Source organism: Triticum aestivum, chromosome 4B (genome assembly GCF_018294505.1).
Source record: "Triticum aestivum cultivar Chinese Spring chromosome 4B, IWGSC CS RefSeq v2.1, whole genome shotgun sequence".
NCBI classification, from domain to species: Eukaryota; Viridiplantae; Streptophyta; class Magnoliopsida; order Poales; family Poaceae; genus Triticum; species Triticum aestivum.
The window spans coordinates 142927219-142948930 of record NC_057804.1 but is presented as its reverse complement, the minus strand read 5'-3'; positions in this window follow the sequence as shown (position 1 = coordinate 142948930).

Genomic DNA, 21712 nt, shown 5'->3' with positions numbered 1-21712 from the left:
TCCTCTGAGCCCATTCCGACATGGTGGGCGACAAACATGGGTGGCAAAACACATTTGATTCAAGCTCGTCCGAAAGACCTCTATTTCACCCTCCATTTCCCCTTCATACACGGTGGGCGGCAAAACAAACTCGACTCGGCCGAAATCAATGTAGGCAAATATTTTCAATAGGGGCAGGTTTGTAACTTCACTCAGACATGACACAACCGCCCTACCTGTCAGCCCCGTTCATACACCATGGGCGCCAACCACCCTCTCCTCCCCTGAAATCGCTCTGGGCAAATATTGGCGAGATGCGAGATTACCGTCCTATCCCCAACCGACGAGACGTCCAAATTTTAAACGGGGCCTAAGTTCATAAATTTCCCATATTTCAGACAGGCGCACCCCAAAAACTTGGTTCCCCATACCTCTCCCTCAATTTTACCATTCATACATCGTCCGTGCTAAAGCACCATCCACACACCAGCCTCCTCCATCCGCCACCCCATCCATCGCCGCCGTCCTCCACCCCATCCAGCACCACCTTCCTCCACCATGTCGGAGCACCTACCAAGACCGCGTCGTCCACTGCTAGAGATGGACGTTTCTCATCCACAGCGACAGACCAAGAGCCTTGCATCGCGTCCTCTCACTTCATCGGCACCGTCGTCCTCTTTGCCGGGGTCGCTCACACGACCTTCTCTTCCACCGCAACGGGACTTATCCACCGATGCACCCGTCTACCGTTGCAGATCTGCTTCAACGCCACCGACAGCCATCGCACCCCCAATGCCTACATGACACCGCAAGAGAGGTGATACTTCATATCTCCTCAACTTTTTGATCTCAACCAGAAAATAGATCGTAACTTGGTTGCTCTACTTTCTTTTCAGCTCTTAGAATTTAGTTCTTAGTTTGAAGCAAACAATGGATGCTAAATATCATTTCCCCGGTTTGCAGCTTCAAATCTGCCATGGCACAGTCCTAATACGGTTTAATTGATCATGCTTAGGGTTTAATTGATCATGTTGGTTCCGTGGCGGTTTCTTTAATAGAAATCGGAGGGGAAACCCTCATTTTCTAAAAAAATATGCTTAGGGTTTCCCCCTTTTATGATCACTATACAATCAGAATACGTGCTTCATGTCATAATAGCACTACTCCACCCATCAAGCTAAACAAGCTTAGTTATTCAAATACAAATCTGACATTATTAAAATAGAGTCGTTTAATTGGTCAGCTAAATGTTCCTAATTTAGTTTCAAAAATGCATGTACGTCGCTCGGGTGTGTATCTCTACAGGGTGCCCACGGTAGGCCGCGGCCCACCCTGGGATTTTGGGTCGTCCCAGGCCTCGATTCCCCTCTGTTGTGTTGCGCGCTTCTGATCTCTACTTGCCCCAGCCGCCTACCTCGCTGGCGACTTGCCGTCCCCGGACGGCATGATTCTAGGAGGAGACGTCGGACTAAGAGGTGGTCAGGAGCCGCTCGCCCAGCATCGTCACCGCTGCCCGGGCGCGCCGCCATGCCTACCTTCCCAGTCCGTTCAGGGCTCAGGAGTGCAGCAAAGCCAACCCTATTTATCCTGAGATACGTCCTCAACACTAAGCAGCCACTCCTGATCACCCATTTTCTAATTGATTCATTACTCATTAGGCAGGACTGTCATTAGGGTTTGTTGTGTGCTGAGTGCTACCTACACTTAGTGGTTCAGATGTATTTCAGTAAACTTTAGTACCTGTAAAGTTTGTAGGGTTTCAAAATTCCGGCCCTAGGAACAAACACTAGTCATTTTGGATTGTTGATCGTAGTGACATTGACCCAGATTACTACTGCAAGCCAGGTTTGTTGACAATTTTACTTGTCTTTCTTACTCATTCGATATAATATTAAATTATTCACGTCGATTAGTTGCAAACAATAAGTGCTAGACAAACTTCTTGATTCAGATTTTGGACGGTCTCTTACTGCAGTTACAATTCTGCATACTTGTCGTAGTAAGCTCATAAGTAAATGATTGATTCACTACATCTATTCTTGCCTTGTCATATTTGTTGTCAATATTCTTTTAGGGTGGACCACCCTGTTTCAAAATACTGGAACCGTAGACATGAGTGACTAGTATTTCTATGTGTGATCTCTTCCATCATGTGTGGGCAACGAACACTACACTGTATAGAAAGAAAGTGTCATTTCCAGCTTTTACATAGGCTTAAATCTTTTACATGGAATACAATCTGCCTACTTGCTTTATGTCGCACTACCAATACTCCACCCTTGAAGCTAAACATTATTCCACTCATAAATTCCTTAGTTTATTTGTTCAAATATGAATTTGATATGATTCTAATGTTCCTACTTCAGTTTTGAAATGTGTGTCTGCCTGTTATAGAGACATAAGGGGTTTGTATTTCTGTGTGTGGTCTGGTCAGCATGGTTGGGGGTGAACTTTGCATACGCAGGGGTTTATAGGGAGACACTCTTTGAGTTGAATCTGCAATGCAATCCTGAAAGAACATGCAGTGCCCCCATGTTTGGTTTTGGTAATTGATGACCATCTCTATGGACTAATGGTTGCCTTGAGTTATATTTGAAGGGTTTGTCCATAGGCTTTTCTTGGAGTCCATTTGTTGGTTTCAAGGAGAGTTTGTGATGACCAAGGTGCTATTAAGGAATTATCCAAAGATTGGTCTTACATCATCTAAATGAGATCAAGACTAAGTACATAGAGTATTTCAAGTTGATCAACACACAAAGCGTAGAAGATGTACCGAGAGGGATCAAGCGGTCCCATGGTATGGTAAGCATTGTCAATTATGCTTTGTGTACTAACCCATGGTCTTTGTGAGAGTTCTATGTGGGGTTAGGTTATCTTCCATGGGCTTGCGTCAAGAGGAAGATCACATACAACCCATGGAGGATGACATCAAATCAAGGTTGTGTTGTGCAAGTTCAAGTGGAGCATCACGAAGAAATCATGCTTTTAGCTTGCGGTCCATTATGGTACCAATGGACTTGTGAAGATGTGCCAAAGAGTGGCTCACCCATAGTGGAGTATGGGGGAGCAATCAACTAGTCTTCATCGAGCGAATGCAATCAAGAAAGGTGGTCCAACTTGAGGGAGTCAAGATCGTCATCATCTAGCTCAAGTGGACTTCGTGCAACTCAAAGGTTTGCCCTTGATAGATTTTATATTTTACCGGTCTCATGGTGATAGTTTGGAGACCGGGTTATAGGATCGATAGCCATACTATCAAGGGGGGCTCTCAAGTGAGTAGCTTGATCGTATCGTTCGTCGAGAGCTCAAACCGTTGCATCCTTGCATCATGTTTCTTGGTTCTTGTTTTATTCTCTTTGTGAGTCTTAGAGCTTATGTTCATCTTGATGACAAGCTTGAGTTCATCGAAAATGGAGTTTGCATGCGTCTTCTATGATGTTTTCGGTGTTGGAGGTTTTACCGGTCTTATTCGAGGAAGGGTTCTCATCATTTTATTTTGGGACTTTTCTCATTTGCTTATTATTGGTATTTCTATCAAGATTGTTTTAGCCCTTGTTGCTAGCTTTCCAACAAACTTGGTTTCGTCAAATTTGGAGTCCGTTTGCAGAAGTTGTGGTAGTTTTGGTGTTCTGAAAAGGCTGCAGCGGTACTACCGCGGGTAGCAGCGGAAGTAATTTTTTACTACCGCTCTTGGGAGCGGTACTACCTCTTGGAGCAGTACTACCGCGGCTACTTCCGTGGCTACTTCCGCTCGTGACCAAAAACTCGTCACAAGTCCAGCGGTGGTAGGCACGGATGTAATTTTTTAGTACCGCTCGCAAGCAGTAGTACCGCTACCCTTAGCAGTAGTACCGCTAACCCTAGCGGTAGTACCGTGAGGTCAAGCGGTACTACTGCTCCAATGGTTCTTCTGGCCTTTTTGCCTCCTCGCTGTTGTGTTTCGAAGGGGTACTACTGCCCTAGCGGTAGTACCACTCCTTGGAGTGGTAGTACCGCTTTGTGCGGGCTGTGAGCATAACGGTTGGATTTTTTCCCACCCATAAAAGGGGGTCTTCTTCTCCATTGAACCTTATCCCTTGAGCTCGTGTTCTTCCCCCATTGTTGACCTTCTTAGAGCTTGCTAACTCTTAATCCCTCCATGGATTCTTACTAGTTTTTGAGGGAAAAGAGAGAGGAGATCTAGATCCACATTTCCACCAATCACTTTCTCCTCTATGTGAGGGGAACTCCTTGGATCTAGATCTTGGAGTTCTTGGTGTTCTCCTTCTTGTTCTTCCTCTCCTTTTCTTCCCTGGCATTAGTTGCTTCAGTGGGATTTGAGAGAGAAGGACTTGGGCACTCCGTGTGCCCTTGCCATTGCATTTGGTGCATCGATTTGAGTTCTCCACGGTGATACGTGAAGTTAGAAGTTGAGAAGCTTATTACTCTTGGGTGCTTGGTGCCCTTGAGCTTGTTCCTCTTGGGTGCTTGGGCGGCCTAGACGGTTGGTGGTGTTCGGAGCTCAATCATTGTGGTGTAAAGCTCCGGGCAAGCGTCAAGGTCTCCAATTAGGTTGTGGAGATTGCCCCGAGCAATTTGACGGGTACCGGTGACCACCCCCAAGGGTTGCCAAAGTGTACGGGTTCGGTGACCGCCCCCAAGGGTTGCCAAAGTGTACGGGTTCGATGATCGCCCCCAAGGGTTGCCATTTGTACGGGTTCGGTGACCGCCCTCAAGGGTCCCTTAGTGGAATCACGGCATCTTGCATTATGCGAGGGCATGAGGAGATTACGGTGGCCCTAGTGGCTTCTTGGGGAGCATTGTGCCTCCACACTGCTCCAAACGGAGATTAGCATCCGCAAGGGTGTGAACTTCGGGATACATCGTCGTCTCTGCGTGCCTCTGTTATCTCTTACCCGAGCCCCTTTACTTATGCACTTTACTTTGTGATAGCCGTAGTGTTCCTTGTTATATATCTTGCTATCACATAGTTGTTTATCTTGCTTAGCATAACTTGTTGGTGCACATAGGTGAGCCTAGTCGTTTTAGGTTTTGTGCTTGACAAATTAACCGTTAGGTTTATTCCGCATTTGTTCAAGCCTAAACCGTGATTATTTTAAAGCGCCTATTCACCCCCCTCTAGGCGACATCCATGATCTTTCAATTGGTATTAGAGCCTCGTATCTCTTTGTTGGGCTTAACCACCTAGAGAGTAAAGATGTCGACTAGCTCTGACACTCTTAGTTTCGATGGCACAAATTTTGATGTTTGGGTAATTCGCATGCTTAACCTCTTTAGGGTCATGGACCCAAATTTAGAGCGAATTTTAGATATGGGTTTTTCTCCTCCAAAGGATCCCCAAAGATTATCTTTAGAGGATGAGAAAAACTCTTATCTCAATGCTCAAGCTTCTAATGTGCTTTTTGATGCTTTGAGCAATGTAGTTATATTTCAACTCATGCCGTTCCGGGATGCTCATGAGTTATGGACAAAGCTTCAAGATAAATATGGTGTGTCCAAGATTTGTGGGTATGATTGTTCTCCCTCCACCTCCGGTCGTATTGTCTTCTCAACTTCTTCTACTTCACCTACATGTGGTTTGCCACAAGGTAATGATATGGTGAGTAGTGTTGGTCATTGCAATGATGATAGTATGCTTACTGTGGATGATCCTTAATCACTATATTATTGCAATGCTTCATCTTTGGACTCTAGCACTTCGAGCACTCCAAATGTTTCACATGCTTGTGTTGATAGTCCTTGCATATCATGTACAAATTTCTTGACTAAATCCCATGATGATATGCTTGCTATGTCTTGTTGCCATGATAAAAATGCATGTATTTCCTCGAGTTGTTGTGCTAACAATGTAGAGGAAATCCAACACTCCATGGAACAAGATGTGGTCTTGAATGGTGCTTCAAGGGATCCTACATCATCATCTATTGCTTTTTGCCTTATGGCTAAGGCGTCAAAGGTATCTCCTACTTTGTACCCCATTATGTCTCTTGATGATTATGTTGATGCTAATGATGATGAGGATAATGATGAAGAGAATGATAATGTTGCCTCCTTAAAAACTAAGGGGGAAATGATTTTTAAAGCTCTTCATAAAAATTAAATTGCTCGTTCCAACTTCATGGAAATAATGTCCATTGCCATTGATGGCAAGAAATACATTGAGGAGTTGGAATCTCATCTAGAGGAGCATGAGGTCACCATTGAGAAAATGGAAGCTCATGGGCGTGATTACGCTAATGAGAATGCGGACCTCTCTCAAGCTCTTGAACTTGAACAAACCACCAAGGAATATCTCGAGGAGACTTTTGCTCTAGAATTATCTAGAGTGAAGGAATCTAATGATAGAGCTCTTGAGGTGGCCGATGTTTTTGAAACTAAAAATGCTAAGCTTGAAGTTGCTCATGCTAGACTCATTGAGGATTTTGAGCACCTCGAAAATGGCTCAAGGGTCATCAAGGGTGAGCTCATCAAACTCACCGAGTCTCATGCTCAACTTAAAGCTTCTTATTTAAAAGAGCTTGCCAAGTTGCCTTCTCCTCTTGTTGTTAATGATGATGCCTGTGCTACTAATTCTATTACTTGTGAAGCATCCATTTTGAAGGAGAATGTTGAGCTACGGGCTCAACTTGAGGTGCTATCTTGCAATTATGGGAAATTGGAAGAAAGTCATGAAAATCTCTCAAGCTCTCATGATGATCCTCTAGTATCCCATAGTGTGCTAAAGATATCTCATGAGGCCATGATTGCTAAGGTAACATCTAGTGAGCCTCATGTGGATACTAGCACTACTTCTAGTCAAAATAGTATATTGCCATGTGCTAGTCCTTGTAATTCATCTACTCACAATGTTGGTACATCTTGTGATGAATTTCTTTCCTTGCCTTGTTGCTCTAACGATGAAGCTTATACTTCCTCTAGTACTTGTGTTGAGACTAACCATGTAGAGGAAATCAAAGAGCTCAAAGCCCAAGTCACTTCTTTGAAGAAAGACTTGGAAAAGTGTCATGAAGGGAAATCCACACTCAACAATATCTTGAGTGTGCAAAAAATCCCCCAATGACAAAGGTGGACTTGGATTCAACTCCAATAAGAAGAAGAAGTCCAAGATGAACAAAAAGAAGGGCCAAGAACAAGTCAAGAATTCGGCCAAGATTGTTTGCTTCAAGTGCAAAGTAGAAGGGCATCATGTTAGATCTTGCCCATTGAAGAAGAAGGCCATTAGTGTCAAGCAACAAGGGAAGAGGGCACAAGTTCAATCTCATGCTCAACCTCAAGTTGAAGAAAGGCCACTTCCCAAGAAGACTCAAGCTAATGCTTCTCTTGTGGAAAAATCAAGTGAGAAGAAAGTGAAGAGTAGACGTTGCTACTTATGTCGTGAGAAAGGTCACGTCGCTTCTTCATGCACTAATGGTAACTTATCCAACCCAATTATTATTGATGATATCTATTCTCTTGGGAAGGATAAGGTTGGCAATGTGTTTGCCAAGTTTGTTGGTACTCAAAGTGGTGTCAAGAAAAGAACCATTTGGGTAGCCAAGCCTATTGTGACTAACCTCTTAGGACCCAACTTGGTTGGGGACCAACAAGCTCAAACTTGATCAATAGGTGTTTTTGGAGGTCATTGGAGACTTGTCTACATTATGAATAATTAAGGGGACTTCATCTTTCTTGTTGTCTCAAGCCAAGTCAATTGGGTTGTCAAGCTTCTATCTTATATCCAATGTGCCTCCTTGCGGTAACTTATACTTAAATTGTTTACATTGAAAGTTACTTGCACCTTTGCATGTTTTGGTTTCATTCCTTGCATGTGTTTGTATATGTTGTTCTTCCAACTTGATTATCTTGAGCAATCAAGTTTATGTATGTTGGTTTGCACATCATGTACGTGTTGTGTCATGCGTTGAGCCTTTTGCATCTTGTTCATTTCTTAGTTGGCTCTTGTGAGAGATTAATGGAATATCCCATTATGGGGAAGTGATGTGCTTTGTGCACCTCACAATCCTATATATGTGTGTACATGAGTAATACCATCTAGTATTGATATTTCAAGATTATCTAGTCGCTATGTGGTATGTCTTCTCATGAGAAACTCAAATTCCAAATTGTCCATTAATTATCTTTTGTTGGATCGTTATTTTTCCTCTTGTTTATCTTTAATTGGTATCACATTATGGGGGAGTAATATGCTATGTGTATATTACTAGCCTAGAAAATGTGTACATTTGAGATATTTTCACCTAGAATTGATATTGTAAATTATCTTGTTCCTAGGTGGAATGTTAGCTCTACAAGTTGCAATTTGCTTTTTGTTTGGTGTGAAGATGATGTCGGATATCCTTGCTATCTACCACCGGGAATTATTTCCAAATACTCCTTGTCTTTTGACAATTGGTACTCACTTATGTGTGGTAGAAATTATTGATCATCTTTACATTGGCCTGTGCTTTTATTTGCTTTATCTCTTGCCTAGGATTGTGTCAACTCCCATTGTATTCCATACCACTTGTGGATCTTGTTAATTTCTTGACCTTGTCTAGTGTTTTCTAGATATAGTGAAAGTGGTGATCCCACCTTGTGCATTTTGTATTCAAATGCAAATTCTCTATAATGCACTAGTCTTGGGGGAGCTATCCTATTCTCTATAAAACACTCATCTTGTGATCCTTATCAAGTGTGTGTTTGTGGAAGGCAAGCCATTTCTCTTTGGTACTTTGTACCATCATGAAACTTTGTAGAGGGCTTGGTTTGTTTGGAACCATTCTCTCTTTTGGGAGTTTGACGTCTTTCTTTTTGAGTGTATCAATGGATATCTCATTCCTTGATGTATCTTTTATGGATATCCTCCAAGTGTTGATTTATTCATTTGGTATCTTTTCTTTGCTTGGTATTTCTTTGTCTTTTGGTCTTGGTTCTTGAAAGTCTTGAGCATGCATATTTACTTCTTGGAGTTTCTTTGGCATGCTTTCTTTCTTTGACCCAATAGATAGGGGGAACTCCACCAAGTCTCAAATTGGATGAGATGTGCATAAAATTCATTTCCTTCTCTATATGCACATATTTACGTGGAGTTTGTCCTATGTATATTGGTGTTTCTAACTCTTTGGTCCCAATGAGTTTGGGTACCATTTTGTTTGTGTTGTTGTTCTAGGAACAAGTGGAGATGCATTGGATGCTCGGCTCACTCATAAGAAAGGTGTTGTCACCATGTGCTTATTGGAGTCAAGCTAGGATGATCAATGAACTACTTTGTACCTTCAATTGGTATCTACTACATCCTTCCAATGTTGTCTCGGTAACAAGTATCTTCATATATCTCATGCACACATTTCTTGCATCAACCTTGTGTAGGTTGTATCATGGCATGTTATCCATTCTTTCTTGTGATACTTGTTTCCTTTCTCAAAGCATCCCAACAATGATGTCTTGTTGCTAGTTGTGATGTCTTTGATGTTCGTGTGGTTGGAATTCATTTATATACAATAATACCATATCTAGCCATGTGCTATGCTCTCAAGCAAATATCTTATTGGTATATGTATGACTTCCTTTTGGATATCTTGTTCCTTCATGTTGTAACTATTTCGGGTGTACATCCTTCTTTGTAGATATATATCATCATGATTTCGTCTACCTAGAACATTATACACTTGAGAGAAATTACATCTCTAGATGATATCCTTTCTTTCATGTCCACCTTGTCTCTCTTTTGTTATTTCTTTGGTGGCTCCGTGAAAGCTTTTGCCTTGAGTGCGTGTCGTATCTCATTGCATCTTGATGCACTCTTGTGTGGTGAAGATTTTTTTTCCTCATGCTTATCTATACGAGGCTTTTGCCATCTTAATTGGTATCCCTCGTCTTGATGAGGACTTCATCTTCTTTCTTCACCATGGGTGGTCGCAAGCTTTGTTGCTAATTCTCTTTTTAGTGAGCTTGTGAACCCATTTGCTAGTTGGGTGTGTGTGGGGAGGACATGTCATGCACCATGTATCTCATTTATCCAAGACTATGTTGATGCTTATGCTCATCCTTACATTAGTCTTCTCAAGTGCATTGCCTTGACTCACACACATCATTTTGATTGATCACTTTCTTAAGTTGCCTCTTTTACTTGTTGCTCAACCATGTGTTTGTTCCAAGTACTAGGCTTTGTTTCCTATATGCTCACTTGCACTTGTTGTAAGTTTCTATTAATTTTGGGGGAGCTATGATCCTATTTTTTGCACTTTGTATCCAAATACAAATAGTCTTATGCGTGCACAAATCATGGGGAGCTTCTCTAGTTTCTTTAGAACACTCCTTTGCTCATATCATAATATCCTTTATTCATGTGGGTCGTAGGATCTTTGGTCTAGTTGGTTCAATTGATATCCTTTGATTGCTTGCTTCAATTGGTATCGCTTGATTGCTTGAGTGCTTGTTTCTCTCTTTGTTATGCCTTTGTGGCATATCATTCTTTTGGCAATCTTTGGGCCTCAATATAGTTTGTCTTCCACCAAGTATTTACCGTTGGATATGTGTATTGCATTCCACTCTCAAGTTGAGAAATACACAATTTATGGAGGAACACAAGTTATATTGGCCTTCTAAGCCTTTCGCTCATTTTGGCAATCGATGCCAATGGGGGAGAAGTTTCAGAGAGTTTTGTGGAGAAGTTTAGAGAGTCATATCTTCTTGCTTTGGTTTTGTTCCTAAGCTTTTGCATCTCATGCACATACATTATTGTTTCATGGTATGGTGATGCATAATTCCTTATATAAACTCTCTTGAAAGTGATTGTCATCAATTACCAAAATGGGGGAGATTGAAAGAACATGCGGTGCCCCCATGTTTGGTTTTGGTAATTGATGACCATCTCTATGGACTAATGGTTGCCTTGAGTTATATTTGAAGGGTTTGTCCATAGGCTTTTCTTGGAGTCCATTTGTTGGTTTCAAGGAGAGTTTGTGATGACCAAGGTGCTATTAAGGAATTATCCAAAGATTGGTCTTACATCATCCAAATGAATAGAGTTGGAAAGATTCAAGGTTGATCAAGACTAAGTACATAGAGTGTTTCAAGTTGATCAACACACAAAGCGTAGAAGATGTACCGAGAGGGATCAAGCAATCCCATGGTATGGTAAGCATTGTCAATTATGCTTTGTGTACTAACCCATGGTCTTTGTGAGAGTTCTATGTGGGGTTATGTTATCTTCCATGGGCTTGCGTCAAGAGGAAGATCATATACAACCCATGGAGGATGACATCAAATCAAGGTTGTGTTGTGCAAGTTCAAGTGGAGCATCACGAAGAAATCATGCTTGTAGCTTGCCGTCCATTATGGTAGCAATGGACTTGTGAAGATGTGCCAAAGAGTGGCTCACCCATAGTGGAGTATGGGGGAGCAATCAACTAGTCTTCATCGAGCGAATCCAATCAAGAAAGGTGGTCCAACTTGAGGGAGTCAAGATCGTCATCATCTAGCTCAAGTAGACTTCATGAAACGCAAAGGTTTTCCCTTGATAGGTTTTATATTTTACCGGTCTCATGGTGATAGTTTGGAGACCGGGTTATAGAATCGATAGCCATACTATCAAGGGGGGCTCTCAAGTCAGTAGCTTGATCGTATCGTTCGTCGAGAGCTCAAACCATTGCATCCTTGCATCATGTTTCTTGGTTCTTGTTTGATTCTCTTTGTGAGTCTTAGAGCTTATGGTCATCTTGATGACAAGCTTGAGTTCATCGAAAACGGAGTTTGCATGCGTCTTCTATGATGTTTTCAGTGTTGGAGGTTTTACCGGTCTTATCCGAGGAAGGGTTCTCATCATTTTCTTTTGGGCCTTTTCTCATTTGCTTATTATTGGTATTTCTATCAATATTGTGTTATCCCTTGTCGCTAGCTTTCCAACAAACTTGGTTTCGCCGAATTCGGAGTCCGTTTGCAGAAGTTGTGGTAGTTTTGGTGTTCTGAAAAGGCTGCAGCGGTACTACCGCGGGTAGGAGCGGAAGTAATTTTTTACTACCGCTCCTAGGAGCGGTACTACCGCTTGGAGCAGTACTACCGCGGCTACTTTCGTGGCTACTTCCGCTCGGGACCAAAAACTCGTCACAAGTCCAGCGGTGGTAGGCACGGATGTAATTTTTTAGTACCGCTCGCAAGCAGTAGTACCGCTACCTTTAGCAGTAGTACCGCTAACCCTAGCGGTAACACCATGAGGTCAAGCGGTACTACTGCTCCGATGGTTCTTCTGGCCTTTTTTCCTCCTCGCTAATGTGTTTCAAAGGGGTACTACTGCCCTAGCGGTAGTACCGCTCCTTGGAGCGGTAGTACCGTTCTGTGCGGGCTGTGAGCATAACGGTTGGATTTTTCCCCACCTATAAAAGGGGGTCTTCTTCTCCATTGAACCTTATCCCTTGAGCTCGTGTTCTTCCCCCATTGTTAACCTTCTTCGAGCTTGCTAACTCTTAATCCCTCCATGGATTCTTACTAGTTTTTGAGGGAAAAGAGAGAGGAGATCTAGATCCACATTTCCACCAATCACTTTCTCCTCTATGTGAGGGAACTCCTTGGATCTAGATCTTGGAGTTCTTAGTGTTCTCCTTCTTGTTCTTCCTCTACTTTTCTTCCCTGGCATTAGTTGCTTCGGTGGGATTTGAGAGAGAAGGACTTGGGCACTCCGTGTGCCCTTGCCATTGCATTTGGTGCATCGGTTTGAGTTTTCCACGGTGATACGTGGAAGTTAGAAGTTGAGAAGCTTATTACTCTTGGGTGCTTGGTGCCCTTGAGCTTGTTCCTCTTGGGTGCTTGGGCGCCCTAGACAGTTGGTGGTGTTCGGAGCTCAATCATTGTGGTGTAAAGCTCCGGGCAAGCGTCGGGGTCTCCAATTAGGTTGTGGAGATCGCCCCGAGCAATTTGACGGGTACCGGTGACCGCCCCCAAGGGTTGCCAAAGTGTACGGGTTTGGTGACCGCCCCCAAGGGTTGCCAAAGTGTACGGGTTCGGTGATCGCCCCCAAGGGTTGCCATTTGTACGGGTTTGGTGACCGCCCTCAAGGGTCCCTTAGTGGAAATACGGCATCTTGCATTGTGTGAGGGCGTGAGGAGATTATGGTGGCCCTAGTGGCTTCTTGGGGAGCATTGTGAGAGAGAAGGACTTTACTTTGTGATAGTCGTAGTGTTCCTTGTTATATATCTTGCTATCACATAGTTGTTTATCTTGCTTAGCATAACTTGTTGGTGCACATAGGTGAGCCTAGTCGTTTTAGGTTTTGTGCTTGACAAATTAACCACTAGGTTTATTCCGCATTTGTTCAAGCCTAAACCGTGATTATTTTAAAGCGCCTATTCACCCCCCCCCTCTAGGCGACATCCATGATCTTTCAAATCCATAGATAATCTGACTACTTTTTATGTTTTCATGAATCTCAGATTCTGAACAGCATCATAATGATTATGAGCTTGCGCGCATGAAAAGAATAAAGCAGAACAATGCCATGGCTGTCAAACTTGGCATTAAGGGACTGAAATCAAGTCTGGATGCAATGCAATGCAAACACTCTCCACCTACAGTTTCATGCTCAGAATATGATCCTAACAGTGATTCTGAGCTAGAGGGAGACCTAAGTCAATGTAGCTCCCTAGTGGAGGAGTCAGAGGCAGATGCCCTATCTTATTCATCCATCAAGGTGCTTGCTCTAACTTTCCAAGGTTATATTGGTCGCACATATCTTGCAACTGATGCTTTGCATTGCTTCTATACTTTGTTGCACTGCCATTAGCTTAGTTTACACATCGTGTATGTGAATACGCCCTGCCTATCCATTTTCAGTACATATTCCATCTGTCATCATACCATATTTATCCATTCAAATGTTGTTCTTGTGTATATGACATTCAAAAGGAAGAGGGCAATTGCTGATCGCAGAGGAGCACAAGCAAAGTATTTGGAAAAGGTAGTGGCACCTGATAAATCAAATAGCCCATTAGGTGTAGTTGCAATATCACCTGACCCACAAAACACCCCAACTCTAGCAGACTCTTGCCCTACTACACTGGTCATTTCTGATGCCCCAACTCAGCTGACCCCAACTGCAACAAGATGATGCCAGTTGACATAACACCAGCTCTACGATGCAAAAACCCCATTCCAGCAAAGAGTACACCAAATCCAGTTGCCAAATCCCTTTTCGAACAAGAGAGAGCCCCAATTGCAGCAAATAGGACCCCTGCTCCATTTCTTCCCAGTTTAGAAGAGGAAGCTTATATTGTTGTCAGTGACTTTGTGCGCATCTTTCCTTCATGGAAAGATTATACCACAGACACAGAACAATTTCCAGTCTTCCTCCGCAACTTACGCATAAGTAATGTACTAATGTTATTCATGGTAATTACTGCATATGTTTCTGTTGACAGAAGACACAATATTTCATTCTTTTAAATAGGAGAGGACCAAACTGGATTGTGAAGATGAGAAAGGGTTGGTTTCGCTTTTCAAGCACTCATTGATGAAGTATCGTTCCTACCTAAGGCAAGCGCACTTTGATGGCAAGCCTCTAAACAAAGTTGTTGTAAAGTCTCCGGTGCTACATTTATCCAACGGTGACTGGAATAATCTTGTTACGCATTGGTCTCGTCTGCAGCGTAAGGTACTGTCTGTGATATCACATCATAATTTGAACTACATTTCTGCATTGCCTTAACGTCTCACTTGTACCAAAACTGTTAGCAAAAGAACATTCATTCTCAAGGGATCACGGAATCTCGCAACTATACTGCACAATGCATTGCTCTTGTGAGTACCTCTTGCCCTGTATGACCATACTTACTTTCATAGTTGTTTGATTATGTAGCATCACTGCACATGTTAGCCTTGTTATCGTCCATTTGGTGGACATTATAAGATCTGTATGGACTCTGAAATAAATTTAGGATCAACCCAATGATTTTGAAGAGGTTTAGCTCTGCAGTCCTCTTGTAAGGACTGAACGTCGTCTATCACTGTACTTATATTAACAGCTACTCCCTCCGTCCCATAATATAAGAACGTTTTGTACAGTACACCAGTGTTCAAAACACTCTTGTATTATGGAAAGAGGGATTGGTTCATTGTGTAGCATTCTGCATCTTATCTCCCTCGCTCACCATTTACTAAAAAAGATCAGATCTATATTTAATCTTACCAAAAAGTAGAATACACAGACAATGCTAGTGCAGAAGTGTAGCCCATTGCTCTTGTCAGTACATTTTGTCCGGTAACGCTTGTACTTCTAGGGATTGGTAGTTGATTATGTAGCATCAATTTGCATCTTATCTTCATTATCGTCCATCCCTTCTAGTATTATCATATCTATAATTACTCTCTACAAAATGTAGAGTACAGGCAATGCTTATGACGAAGATTCTGTGCTGAAATTCTTGAGTTATCCTTCCCTTGACATGGAGAAGGGCATTATAAGCCGGTGTTAACTGTTAATGTAAGTCAGTCCTTCTAAAGCCTTTATACTCAATAGCTGTTTAATTTGCTCATACTCCCTATCGTTTACTGTTGTTTAGTTTGCTGTTTCTATCAAAATGCATGTTCGCAAGAACCGTAAGTTCTAAGTTTTACTTGTAAAACCAAATTCCTTATTCATACCATGCACATTACTAAATACTCCCTATATGTATGCTTGTTTTTGTGGATCTATAATCCAGTGTGTGGTGAACCAGCCCACGTTTGCACCTTGTCATCTCCTGTTTTATCTTACTGATTTGGCTGATGATATGAACAACATGCCATGCACATTAACCAAAATAGATACAATGATTGTCTTTGCCCTTCATCTATGCTTGTTATGTTGACATGGTAATCCAGTAGTGTGGTGAAGCTCGCCGCATTATGAACAATGCCAAATTATGCTATTGATATTTTGAACTTACTCTTTATTTTCTAATTTGAATTTGGATGGAATTGACAACATAGTTATCATCTTTCTTTATACACGTGCAAAACCTGTCATCTCTCTGCTTGTTTCAGGGTGATATGCCTGATGGCATGCACAAGTCTGCTGAAGGCTGTGAGACAAACCCAACATATATTGCAGCAAAGAATGCAAAACATCTTGAAGATAGCGAGACAACCCCAAAGTCTTGTCTTGATGCAGTGTTCAAGTTACTTGAGACTAGCAGTCGGACAAGCTCATAGATTTCGTTGTCTGAATCAGTTCGACTTCTTCAGTCCCAAGTCCTAGCAGAAAGGCATTCTGCAACTCAACTTCGACTTGAAGTCCTATCTCTAAGAAAGATTGCGGAGAACACCAATGAGAACCTCATTGCTAAACAGCTACATCTGGAAGCTATGACCGACATGCTAGGCCGGTCTCACAGCCTTGCTTAGAAGCTTGTGCAGGAGTTCCCGAGCAATGCTAACCTTTCTTGAACTGTCTTTGAAGTGGTCTCGGTTCAGTATTATTTTGTTACGCTGCAATGGTGCCCAGTTTTTGTAATCTGCTTCTTCGTTGCACTTTATGATCACTGGTGCCGAACTTCGATGCCCAGTGGATGTAATATACCATAAATCCTTTATCGTATAGTGTAGGTTTATTCTTAGTTACTATGCCGTAATTTCTTTATTGTATAGTGTAGGTTTGTTCTTAATTCCTACTAGTTACTGTCGTCATTCGCTATCTGAAAAAAGCTGATGTACTCGACCGGGCCGAAACATTCACCTCTAATGGGCCTGGTTTTTAGCGGGCCATAATTGGGCCAACCTGCAACTTTCTTGGGCCCGAATGATTGTGGCCTTCACACTTTGCGCCAGGCCCACAACTTACTCCGGCCTATATTCGGCCCAAATTTTAGTTGGGCCGTTTGTGGACCCGGCTCTTAGTTTGGCCCAGGTAGCGTTGGGCCATTAACAGGCTGAATATTCTACTGGCATGTTACAACCCAGATGAAACCATGGGCCTTTAGCAGGCCTAAATGCATGTTGGGCCTCAATTTTCACTAGTCGTCGACGGGCCTTCAGCAGGCTGAAATATAGACCGGGCCTCTTTGGGCCCAGTTATATGACGGGTCGTTACCAGGCCGAAAGATATCTCGGGCCTTAGTTGTCCCACTGATATCATGGACCTTTAAGAGGCCGAAAGCTTAGAACAAGCATCAACGGGCCGAATTATATGACAGGCCTTTAACAGGCCCAAAGTCATGTTGAGCTGAACTATTGTCACCTTTATCACGGGCCGTTAGTGGGTCGGATGTCGCGTCAGACCATATATGGCCCATGGGCAGCACGGGCCATTCCCAGGCCGAAAGACACACCGGGATGAAATGGGCCCATGTCTACATCGGGCCTCTAACAGCCCGAAAGTCACTGGGCTGTAATTGGGCCCAAATATTTGGCGAACAATTAACGGGCCAGATCTGGCTTCGGGACGTAAATGAGCCTTTATTAAATAGGTCGTTATTGGACTGGCCCACTAGTGCCTGAGTAAGTACTACTGGCCTTTGACTGGGCCGGCCTTTCTAACCTATATGGGCCTCTGTTGGGCCCTGCCACATGTCGACGTATCATAGGCATGTATCCTCCAATGGACGGGCGACATCTGGCCCACTGACGAGCTGACACATGTTTCCTCTGGCCAATCAGAATTTTACACGTGGAAATTTCCCATTGGTCTGGGCTGTTAACGGGTTATCGGATCCAAAACCGGACCTAATAGCTTAACGGCGTTTCATTACGGTGGATGCCACATGTCGGTCACCCTTGACGAAAGCACTTCTGTGACACGCGATTTATCATCATGGAAGTGGACACTTACATAATGATAATTTTGGTAATGTCATGGAACACTTCTACGATAGCACAGGTATGACTATCTTGATTCTGTCATAAAATCATCATGGATGTACATGCATGACAGAAAATGCGACTTACTGTGACAAACACATATCATCACGGAAGTGTATTTTTTTGTAGTGGTAGCAAGTAACAAAAGTGAGCACAGACGGTATTGCGATGCTTAGAAACAAGGCTAGGGTTCATACTTTCACTAGTGCAATCTCTCAACAGTGCTAACATAATTGAATCGTATAACAATCCCTCAATGTGCGACAAAGAATCACTCTGAAGTTTCTATCAGAGAATGTAGGACGAAACCGTGTATCGACCTATGTGCCTAGATCACCCCCAATGTCACCACGGGAATCCGCAAGTTGATTACTAAAACATATATCAAGTGAGTCAATATAATACCCCATTGTCACCAAGGGTATCCATATGCAACACATACATCAAGTGTTCCCAAATCCAAAATATTCAATCATAACGAAACCTCAGAGAGCAAGACTCAATTCATCACAACAAAGATAGAGAGGGAAGAACACCAAAGGACCGACTATATTAACAAAGCCCATGGTACATCAAGATCATGTCGGATCAAGAACATGAGAGAAAGAGAGAGAGAGAGAGAGAGAGAGAGAGAGAGAGATCAAACACATAGCTACTGGTACATACTGATACATCTCCAATGTATCAAAAAAATTATTGTGTTTCATGCTATTATATTATCCATCTAGGATGTTTTATATGCATTTTGGTACTATTTTATATCATTTTTTGGGACTAACTTATTAATCTAGTGCCTAGTGCCAGTTGCTGTTTTTCCTTGTTTTTGACTTTTTTAGAAAGGAATACCAAACGGATTAAAAATTTATCATGATTTTTCTTGGACCAAAAAAAACTCAGGAGACTAGGAGAGGAGGCCGGAGTAGCCACGAGAGGGCCACAAGCCCTCAGGGCGCGCCCCAGGGCCCCCCCCCCAGGCTGGTGGGTCCCTCAGGACTTCCCTAAACCTAATTATTTCTCCCTAAATACCCAAATACTCCATCTACATTAGAAGCATCCAGAAAAATACTTTTTCACTGCCGCAAGCCTCTAACCTTGTGAGATCCCATCTTGGGGCCTTTTCCGATACTCTGACGGAGGAGGATTCGATCATGGAGGGCCTCTACATCAACCTTGTTGCCCTACCGATGATGTGTGATTAGTTTATCACAGACCTATGGGTCCATAGCTAGTAGCTAGATGGCTTCTTCTCTCTCTTTGATCTTCAATACCATGTTCTCCTCCATGGTCGTGGAGTTCTATCCGATGTAATCTTCTTTTGTGGTGTGTTTGTTGAGATCCGATGAATTTGTGGATTTATGATTAGATTATCTATGAATATTATTTGAGTCTTCTCTAAATTCGTATATGCATGACTTAAATAGCTTTGAATTTCTCTCCGATCTATTGATTCGGTTTGGCCAACTAGATTGATCTATCTTGCCATGGGAGAGGTGCTTTGCGATGGGTTCAATCTTGCGGTGTCCTCACCTAATGACAAAGTAGGGGTAGCGAGGCATGTATTGTATTGTTACCATTAAGGATAAAAAGATGGGGTTTATATCATATTACTTGAATTTATCCCTCTACATCATGTCATCTTGCTTAACTCTGTTCTTTTGAACTTAATACTCTAGATGCAGGAAGGAGTTGGTCTACTTGTCACGGACGTGATGCCTATATTCATGATCATTGCCTTAGATATCGTCATAACTATGCGCTTTTCTATCAATTGCTCAACAGTAATTTGTTCACCCACCATATTTTTTCTTTCAAGAGAGAAGCCTCTAGTGAAACCTATGGCCCTGGGTCTATTTTCCATTATATATTTTCAAGTCTATAAACCAAAAATACAAAAATACCTCGCTGAGTTTTATTTCATTTTTTTATATTTATCTCTATAAGATCTCACTTTTGCTCGTGATCGTGAAGGGATTGACAACCCCTTTTTCGTGTTGTGTGCAAGTGTTTGTTAGTTTGTGCAGGTGCATCTATTGGAGACTTGCTTGTTCCTCCTACTAGATTGATACCTAGGTTCTTAACTGAGGGAAATACTTATCTCTACTTTGCTGCATCACCCTTTCCTCTTCAAGGAAAATAACAACGCAAGCTCAAGTAGTAGCACATACCCTCAGCCCCGAGGGTGAACTACTTCCTCCTCATCATGGAGACCGCAGGGATGATGAAGATGGCCACCGGTGATGATTTCGCCCTCCGGTAGGGTGCCAAAAAAGGCCTCCAGATGAGATCGCTTCGGAACAGAGGGCTTGTGGCGGCGGCATTGAAGTTCTAGGTTTCTTTCTGGGGTTTTCTATATTTATAGGAATTTTTGGAGTCAGTTTCACATTGGGGGCCCACGAGGGACCGAGAAGCTCAGACGGTGAGGCCTACCCCCCCAGGGCGTGCCCCATGAGCTAGTCGCTCCCCTGAACTTCGTCTCGCCCACCTCTCAGGCTTCGGGGGTCTCTTCTTGTCCATAAAAAATCAGCGTAAAGTTCCAGCCCACTCCGAGAACTTTTATTTCTCCACAAAAATAACAGCATGATAGTTCTGCTAAAAACAACACTGGTCCAGGTTAGTTTCATTCAAATCATATAAAATTGCAACAAAACCATATAAAATTGTTACAAACATGGCATGAATACTTCATAAATGATAGATACGTTGGAGACGTATCACTTGCTAGGCCTGCCGTCGACGCCACCATGAGCCAGACAGCGTCGTCCTCCTGCGTGAGTCCGTCAACCCGCATCGGACGCCGAGACTCCACCATGCCATGCAGCCGAGATCCGCCGTCATCAATGCGGAGGATGAAACCCCGCTCCACCACTAGGCTCTTTCAATTAGCACCTGCTCCAAAATGATGCCCCCAAGAGAGAGAAGGACATCCAAGATGCCGTCATCATCTGATCCGGGAAGACCTAGATCTAGGGTTTCCCCTGGAGCATCCCAAGTGTGGTGTTGTGACCTGCAACAACGATGCCTCAAGAAGGGAACGATGTCATAGATGCCGCCATCGTCTGCCATGACCGTAGACGACGCAATTTTCACCAGAAGTCGCGTCCCCCCGGTCCCGCAGTTGACTGGACCTGTACAGAGTCTTGTCGTGAAGACGAAAGCCACTATCAGCATACCCACAAGGAACCTCCAGCCGCCCCACACTGGTCCCTCCACGCACCCCCGGTTGGACAAAACCATGTCGAGGCGGACCTGGGCGTGACGCCAGATCCACGGCTTCCGCCGCTACCCATCTCTAGACACAAATTCCACGAGGGGATCAGGCCGCCGCCTTACAGGGAAGGGGCGCCGCCATACCTACTGCTCGCAGATCCAGCACCCGAGTCGCCCCTGCCGCCTCCGAGAGATCCCGCAACACACCACCTGACCTAGCGCTTTGGTGTCGGGCCCGCTGCCACTTCGGACTTGGCCGGCTGCAGTGACGACAAGGGAAGAGACGTGAGGGGGCTGGCGGCGCTAGGGTTTGGGTCCCTTTGCGTCGCCCAGGGGAGGCGACGCGAGGGGGTGAGACTAGATAGGAGGACGGAAGGAAGCAAGGCTATTGGGACTATTACATTTTTATTTGGCTTGTAAATTATGAGTTATTTATTTGGTTGTCTTTTCTGGGTATATTTATTTGGTTGTCAAACTATGAGATAATCGTATTTTGTCTGAATTATGTTAACTTGGGCCAAATTCTATTGGTATGTTGCAAAAAGAGCAAACAAAGGCCGCAAACCGGTCGCGAGGACAAAAATGGATCCACGCGTTGGGCGCAATGGCCGATCCAAATGGACGAAAAGCGGACAAAACGTGCGATCTGTTTGAATCTGCGCGTTGAAGTTGCTCTTAGCATTTAGGTAATTTTCCTCCGTCATTGTTTGTCAAACATTAA